Raw genomic sequence first — 9216 nt, 5'->3', positions numbered from 1 at the left:
ATGTTGTAAATAAATGAGTATGAAAAACCTTCTCAGAACAGGGAAAAAGGCTCTCTTGCTTTGCTTGTTTGCTTTGTTCCTTATAGCATTGTGGCAAGCTCTCCTTTCATTGGTCTCGGGTTCAGTATTTGTTATAAGCGGATCTTTTTCTTCCTTGGCGACTGGTGGCATACTCCCTTCTGGCCTACCCAAGTGCGACTTCTCATTCTAAAAAAAGAGAAAGGGCGATAGCTTTCCAGGCCAGGATCCTTCTCTCATTCGGAAGGGCTTTCTCCCTCAAAGACTCCCCGTAGAGTGGAAATTTCCCTGGCTAGCGCCTGCAGGTGTAGAGCTGGGTCCTCATTCCAGTGATTTTTCATCTCCTTGTTGTGGGGACAAGAGAACACGAAGATTGAAAGCATCGGCGACAGGCCTGGCCTGTGAACAGTTCCGTTACCATTACTCCAAAACGGATGCTATTTCATAGGCAGAAGAAAAATTATCCGCAGAGGAATCTAAAAGCTTCAGCTAGAATAGCCCTTCCCTGTCTTTATGGTTCGCCGGGATATTCTCTCCACCGTATAGTACCTTGCTTGGGGTCAGTAGCAAACGAGAGCGAGCACGAAAGGAAGGCTTGGACCAGCTCCTTGTAGGGTGTAATTCCAATTGTCTTTGTCCCAATGTCTGTGATCAAGCCAGAAAAGAATAGCTTAATAGAAATCGAATTCGGTACAGATATAAGGGAAAGGTTCACAGCAAGAGCATCTGGCAGGCAGGGGTGTCAGCAGTTGGGCCAAGCGAAACAACAACATCACATTAATCTCTTTGTGGATCACTTTTTCCTAGTCGCATAACCAAAGAAGAGGCATTGTCTCAATGAGCATGCAATAAAAGTGTAAACAAGGCTCTTGCGCACACATCCGATATCGGTTTTGCTTCCTCCACTGCATACACACGGCTAGTCGAAAATGTGTAATGACAACGAGAAGACTGAAAGCGAGATTGCAGGCGAGTTGGTTAACGCGGATCCCAATTCATCATAGTAAATCCACCTTATGATCGGTTCGCAGAGAAGAGCTTGAATGCCTCATTTCTATCGCTTGAATTCATCTATTTGCTCATAGATCTTGTTTGTGGTCCACGAAGGGAATGTTCAGCGAGTATGCCTGCAATCATCAACAAAGTGCACTGCACGAAAGAAGGGCGAGCTGTGATCAAGCAGAAATAGCATAGTAGACGAACTGGTCAATCGATGATGAGTGAACCTGCCCCGGGCCCCCTCTGGGGAATGCACCACACGAGCTTCTTTCTTATATGATTTGCTTGCACACACGAAGGGAAGAACCAAAGAACAGAATGGGATGATCGATGGTACCATTTTTTCCGAGAAAGAAGGGTGGTGGGTTGGGGGTAGGATATAACTTCAGATCCAGATACCTTAGATCTAGCTATGCTTACTTGCTAACCTGTATCCCGCCTGGATACGTAGGCCACTTATTGTGATGTATCCATTCCCTTTTGTATGTCCTCTAAAGGTTAGCGCAAACATAGTCGTAATCTGTTCGACCACGTCTTGCGACTCTTACGGTGTCGAATTGCAGGGAACCTGTGCTTTTTTTGTTTGGTTGAAATTGAATAACAACTCCTTATGTTATGCTTTGGAGAAGTATTCAACAACTAAAAAATAGGGATTTGAGTCTGGTAGCTTGTCGAGATGACCAAGAAGGTCATATTCGGGGACTCGTGGAACTACCTTATTGCTTTGATCCGGAGCGGCTTCTTCTTAGCTCTCGGGTTGAGAAGCCCTTGCATAGTCTTTTTCCTGTTCGACTAGCTAGAACCTCGGTCGGCCTATTCTTCTTTGTAGGTGCGCCAGTGACCTCGATCAGCCTTTTTCTGGAAGATGAGGGGTCTTTTGTAACTTCTTCGGCTGATGGCTCGCTTTGGGTGACTCACGGAGCAACCATCGATGTAGTCAACTTCTTGAATCTGCTCTTTGGATGGCTTGATGTCGATGCATAATGGCTTGCTTTGACCAATCTTCTGAGGCGTCGATCGGGTTAGAATCGTCACATGCCCTCGTAGACATGCAACTTTTCTTTCCCCTTCGAGGAACTGCGCTTGGATGGGCGCAATCAAATCTTAATCGACTTGTGATGAGGGTGCCTCCCATGAGTAATATCCTCGTTCATAGTAAGGATTCGAGTCATAATATTCTTTAACTGTCATTACTTACGGTGAGATCGATCAGTGCGATTTCTATTTTTTCAGTAGCGGAGTGACTTCTCTTGAGAACTATAGGAGGTTCGGTCACCTTTCGCCCGGTTACGCTGTTCTGCCCGAGGAACGTACATGGAAGTCAAGAAAAGTGAAAGGAGGCCTTACAGACAGACCGGTTGATATAGGACTCACAAGAAATCTTTCCTAGTCCCAAAGAGAGAGTATTCTCAATCAAAAAGCCTAAAATCCCACAAGCAATATAGTTTCACTACTCACACGCTCATTTCAAATTTTGTTTGTCTAATAGAATAGAGAAAGAAGACAAACTACCTAAGACAGCTCTAACTATAAAGGCAAAAGAAGAATGAGGGTAGGATCAAGCAAAAAATGAGGGAGGAACGTGTCGAAGAAGGGAAATTAAGTACATTAATGAAAATGTGAGCTCAGTCAAATAAAACCAGGAAAAAATTCAAGAAGTTAGGTTGTGCTAAAATAAAAGTACTTTCTTCAGGAAGTCTAAACACTGGGGTGGGGCACTCGTATACTTAGTTGCTTTGGCGCTACTCTTCCTTGCATTTTTCTTCCAGGCGGCCTCGAAGAAGGTGGCTTTGCTCATCCAGGAAGGGCGGGAGAGGGAAAGAGCGGAGCTCCAACCTCCGCGCCTAGTCGCAACCTAAGCGCTGGTTCTATCCTGGCCAAGCAAAGCCAGGGAACCCCAGTGAGAAGAGGGAAAGAAATATCAGGGGAAGAAGCGGGGTAGAGGAATTGGTCAACTCATCAGCCTCATGACCTGAAGACTGCAGGTTCGAATCCTGTCACCTCCTAATCACGTCAGATACTTGATAAAGTCCTGCTCGTGAATTGGGGTTCTCAATAGAGGAGAGCCAGACGATAGATGGAAAGAGCTGCCATTGGATAACTAGAACTGGAATGGCGCTCAAGCTGTTGATATTATGCATCCGTTTTGAAGCTGGCCAGACCTCATGTAGTGGTGGTCAATATCTAGGCCCTTTCTTCTGCAGAGTCATATACTTAATATTTCAGAATAACTTACCCGTCTCGGAGATAGTCTGTCTCTACTCTACGCTCACTCCACACCCTCCCTATCTTATTTCAATGCTTTGAAACCATGAGCTGTGAATGGGTAAGGAAGAGAGCTACTATCGTCTGTTTTGTTCTCATGCCTAAGAATGCTAAGCCCAGTTACAAGCAAGTCAAGGGAAGGTAGTGATGAGTCTTACTAGTTAAATCGATAAGAGATACCCCTATTCTGTTAATGACCAAGAAAACTTTACGGTCTACTCTCTTATCTACGACAAGCCTGCATCAATCATCAGTTACCACAACTGCTACTCAACATTATTGACCATTCGAAGAGCCCAACCCAAGCGTAAAGAAGCAACAGTTCTTTGATCCCATTTTTCCCTTGGGGCCGAAGAGATTCCCAAGTGAATGATTAGATGAAATTCAACCAATTCTTTGTCTCGCGAATGCTAGAATGCCTCAACTAGAACTCATTGCACTGCTAATCTACACTCCTATGGTGGGACAAAAAAGAAAATACCTTGTTGTTTGCATCGGAGGGATCTCTACTTCTAGATATTAGCCAATGAGCGGGGAGCTAGCTCTATAAGACTAACCCACGCAAGGTGGTGAAGCGGCAGTTTGCTCCTTTTCATCACCCCTTGGGACCAAGAACAAGCTCACTCAAAAGAAGCGTCCTTTCGAGGTAGGCTGAAGGTCTTCTTGATTTTCTTATTCAACATTTACCAATTGCGGTAAGATAGATAACTATATCTCGCTCTGGGATTCAAAGCTATTTTTACCCTTTGATGATAAAGAGATCTTTGCTCGATCGAGGGACCCGAGTCGCTTTGAAAATGGAGTTTACTATCATAGACTCATCGTTTCGGGATGATCCCGAAAATGAATCCACCACCACGGTAGAAAGGCATGCTATCAGGGAAGATTCCCACCCAATAAGTAAGAGCTCGAATCCGGAAGGCTTTCCCATCGACGGACATGTAGTAGCCAAAATCGATCGAATAGCATAATGAGAAAAAAATAAGTCGGGGCTTTGTTACGGATAATCCTATAAAGAAATAGAGGAAAAAATTATCCTGGTCTAAGAGCATGCCATGAAAGAGAGACACGAAAAGAGACTGGGTCTATGTATACTTGTTGTGCATCGAAGAACATCATTTATTATGTAAAAAAAGATTCAGATTCAGATAGATCCACGCCCTACGAATGAATAAATCCATTTATCATTAACATCTTTCTTTTTCCTTCGCCGATGATCTATCTCCTTCTTTTTGTTGACCTTGGAACCCTATATGAGAAGTAGGTTAGCGGGCAGGGTCCGTGCTGGACATGCGTAGGTCCATGATGATCTTTGATCACCATCAAAGATAATAGGCTATTGGTGACCGTGAACCTATGGAAGAAGTCCAACGGTAGAATCCATAGTGAAAGGGTGGTCCTTCCTTAGTAGTTCATGTAAAAAGCTCATCGTAGACCAATGGCTAGTTGTAGAAAGCGGTAAAGCCACCACTCTCTTCTCTTTATCACACCATATTTTGATGTGGTATGCGGCTAAACAAGTAGATCCCCGGTGAGAACTGAAATCTCGATGCAAGCCGAGATCTTGGAGCTAAGGCATAAAGAGCGATGGAGACATAGTTTTTTTATTCAAATCCAAAGTTCGAAGTCTCCGCTTTTAGTTCAAAAATCCCGAATCTTATTAAACTTAAAATAAGAAAGGGGCATCTGCCCTGGTAAGAAAATATTCCGATGGATGTATGGAATAAGGCTAGCGGTGTAGCGCACATCATTTCTCAAGGAGAGTGAGGCTCATCAGGAGCCTAACCGTTGCGTCATCGTCGCTGCCTTAGGTGGTTCAACGAAAGACCTGCAGGCTCAGCTAGGTACGATGAAGATTTTCATACCAAAAAATGTCAAAGGCTGAACTCCTACTATATCTCTACCATTGCTCTCCCGCTCTGAAGGTGAGGATTTCACTTTAGATTGATTCATTTAGTTGTATATAAGGTTCCACCCTGAGCATTAAACAATGGTTGACCCCTACTCTTTCAAGTTTCGTATCTTGACGCAATACCAAGGGATAGGCTAACCATTCCTCCTCCGCTATGGTCGACATCATTCATACCTCGATCGGTTCGTTCATAAGGATGAACAAAAGTGTAATTAATAAGAGCTTGCATACACCACGAAGATAACACCCTTCTCAAAGGCGGGGAACGACTGATGATTCGATTCCAAATCAAGGGGAAGAGGGGCATTTGAAGTAGCCGAATCTTAAACTCAAGCCGAAACAGGTTCCTAGGGAAGAAGCAACGGACTGAGTGACGAAGCGACGGGATTGAGCGCTTCTCCTAGCGCAATTCAGGAGTTTTCATCAGTGGATTAAGATGACTTAGCTACTTGTCTGAAAGGCAGAAGCCGAAGGCCAATGACACTAGCTAACCAATAGAGATAGCTGCCCAAGATGAATTACTTGCTTTGGGAAAGGAGGAAAAAGCATCCTACCAATTCTCTTAAAGTAAGAAAGATGTCTTTAGTCTCCCTCTAGTCCAGGTAAGTAGTTCATTGGTAAGGCACCTACTGATAATGATCTGAATGCCTTCTTCCGAAATCCTTCTTTCTATCGAGGGAGCAATTTTGAGTGCTATAATTCGTCTTTTGGTATGCCTATTGGTGATTTCCCTATGATTTTCATCATAAGAATTCTATTTTTCTTATGGTACGTGGTCTATCTGTCCACGATGATAGCTCTTCTTTCGGGTCATCTACATTTACCAATAACAAACAGTAGGCAACTACTTTGCCAACACCATCCGAAAGGTACTTGGCTAGGCAACGTCTTTTGCTAGGCTTGGTCGAGCAGGCAGCATTGGTCGACTATTCAACCAAGGCTGGTAATGGCAAGAAAGGCATATCGGATATACTTGGCAATGAGATGGACTTCCAAGCATGCCATTCATTAGATAAGGTATGTCTTGTCTTTTTTTGAAATTGCTATTAGCTGTACTGTATCAAGGAAGGAGAAGCCAAATGAAGAAGCCTCTTTTTCGGATGAATCTGGTGGATCACTGGCCTACAATGTTCTGTTGGTTTTGCTCTTTTTTTTATTGGCTAGAATGTTTGTAAGAAACATTTTTAAGACCCCTCAATGACGTAGAGCGGGTGATACTCTCCCAAAGTCTCAAGACGGATTCCTACTAGGTGATTCTAGGGGATATCGTTACATAAAAAACAGAGCTCCCGCTTGCCCAGGTGAACCAGCACTTTTGATCATAGGTCCATTCCATTATGTGGCCTTAAACGGATGTGAACGAATCTCCTCCACTAAAGAACCAAAAAGTCTCACAGATGGCGACGAAGAACAATAGGGACAGGAAATGACCGCTCCTCCCGACATGGATTGGAAGGAAGGACCCGCCCTTTTAGTGGATTGTGACTTTCTGTTCTAGCAAAGGTGACCCTGCACCTATTCATTGAGCACCTTTTTATAGCTCCTTGCGATCTTGAATAGAGCACCTCTTTCAATTGCTCGATTGACAGGCTTAGGCAGAATAGGATGAAGGCTTTCAATTCTATATCTATAAGACAGAAGTTCTTAATAGCATTGCACATGGAAGGCCAACAAGCAAGTCATTCTCATGTTGGAATCCTTCAACGAGATTACAACGCCAAAGCAGCTTATCAATCGTTGCAATGCTCAAGCTCATAAATCAAGGTAATCAATGGCATATTTGAGTGCCTCCCACCTTTGGATCTTCAGTGGGTCAGATGGGGGGACGTTACCGATCGTTTTGAATTAGAAAGATTGGCCCGGAGGACTTTGAATTCATTAGCGTGAGGCGGTTCATTCAAAAGTCTATAAAAAAAGGATTGAGTTATGAACTTTAGGCATGTCGCCTACGCTTAGCGCCCTTTTGTACCAGATTCCAAGTCTCGCGATCACTTCATCGCTATCAAGAGGTCCACGTCCACATCAAAGTGGCAACTATCTTCCCAAACTTAGACAAAGAGGAAAACGATATCCATAATCGTCAATACCCTGATGTCGACATACATAAAGCAGGAAAAATCTGCCCCTTAGTTGAAATGGGCTGAAAAGATCGTGATTTGCCACAAGTCTCAAACTTCGGCAATGGGATGATTCGTATCGACCCTAAAAATCCATAGTGGATGCTCGATGATCTACCAGTCAATTCTTCCCTAGAATCCCCTAGTGGACAATCAATCCCATAGTGGCCTAGATGATCCCCTCTTGTCTTATGATAAACGCCTAAATGTACATATTTTATACGTATTAATCTTGTATTACTTTGTGTATATTTTAATGAATTGATGCCCGTTTAAGTGTAATTTGGTTATTTTGGTGTAGCAAGCACTGTAGTGTTACTGTAGCAGGGGTCACTATTCATGCTGCGGGTATTCGACTGTGAGCTTCACGGGCTCCATGCGCCCGCATGGGTGCCCGTGAGGTTTGCTCGGAATTTCACAACCCTCGATCATGAGCGTAAACACTGTAGTAAGAACACTATCAAATCACTGAGTCGAGTCATCGTAGCACCGACGCATTTTCTTGCCGAAACGCCAGTGAGCTTCACGGGCTCCATGCGCCCGCATGGAGCCCGTATGGACCTGACGGGATATAAAAAGGAGACCCGATTTTTGTAGGGCAAAACGGGGGAGCTTTTGGAGGGGCAGTTTTCTCTTGGGCCCCTTAGGCCGCCGCCCCACTCTTCCCACCGGTGATCTACTACGCAAGACTTCACCAAGAGGGAGCCAAGCTTTGGAGGAGAAGATTGGGAGAAGATCCTAGGCGTCCAAGGCATCATTTGACGGGAGATTTCTTCAAATCTTCAAGACCTTCACCATCCAAGGGGATCTAAAGCTAGAGGCAGTAGTTCTTACTTCTTTTCTTGTTTATTTGTTCCTTGGACTTGTATGAGTGGTCCTCTATCATGAGGCACTAACTTATTTGTGATTTGGATATGATGAACTCTAGGGTTGATTGTTTGTAATTTGGATGATCATCTTTATTGATGCTTTTGTTAGATGTTTGTATTTCTTTTATGGAATCTTGTAGTTTGTTGTTCAAGCCTTGTGTACTTTGATGCTTTGATTTGCATGAGAACTCTGTATTTCAACTTCTAGGTTGTACTTGGTTGCGTGACCATCGCCCTTGTACTAGACGCACTTGGCTTGGAAGGGATCCATGTACAGATACACCGTGACCATCGGGTATTTTGTACCCCTCCAGCAATTAGGGTTGGACCTAGTTTGAGTATCGACCCTGATTAGAGATTTCCCTGAGTGTAATGCAATCATACGAGGATTTGGGCGGAAGCGATTCTGACCCAATACTTGTATGGGATTAGGGTTCAATTGCCGTGACCATCGGGTTGAGCTAATTAAGGATTCTCTTGGCCCAACTACCATCTCGCATTTCATCCTAAATTCAGGATCTAATGACAACCCTAGGGGGATTCGTTGTCCAAATCACTCCCTTCACTGTTTGATTCTCCCTTGAGTTCGTATTGTGTGTAGTAGTACCCCGGATTTCATTGTAGTTAATTCTTTCTCTTTTTATAATTACTATTCATCTTTCAGAGTGTTAGGCTAGGAAATAGACGAAAGGGAAGTAATAGTAGCTCCTTGGGCCCAGGGAATACGACCCTCTCATGCTCGCACGAGAGCTATTACTTTGCGACTCGTGCGCTTGCGGATCTCACATCAAGTTTTTGGCGCCGTTGCTGGGGACACAAGGAATACTAGGAAAACATGTAGTCTATTGCTCTAGTCATTTATCTTTGTTGTTGTAAATATCTATCTTTGTAAATATTTATTTTTGTTTCTTTTTATCTTTTTCTTTGATAGCTTACTATTGTTAGTTTTTATTCTTTTTTTATTACAGGGGCCATGGACTTGAAGAAAAAAAATTATTGGCGGCCAAAAATGTATGCGCTTGAAAATGAGATGGAA

The sequence above is a fragment of the Dioscorea cayenensis genome, chromosome 9 (assembly GCF_009730915.1).
Source record: "Dioscorea cayenensis subsp. rotundata cultivar TDr96_F1 chromosome 9, TDr96_F1_v2_PseudoChromosome.rev07_lg8_w22 25.fasta, whole genome shotgun sequence".
In the NCBI taxonomy this organism is placed as follows: domain Eukaryota; kingdom Viridiplantae; phylum Streptophyta; class Magnoliopsida; order Dioscoreales; family Dioscoreaceae; genus Dioscorea; species Dioscorea cayenensis.
Note: the sequence above shows the minus strand (reverse complement) of the source record.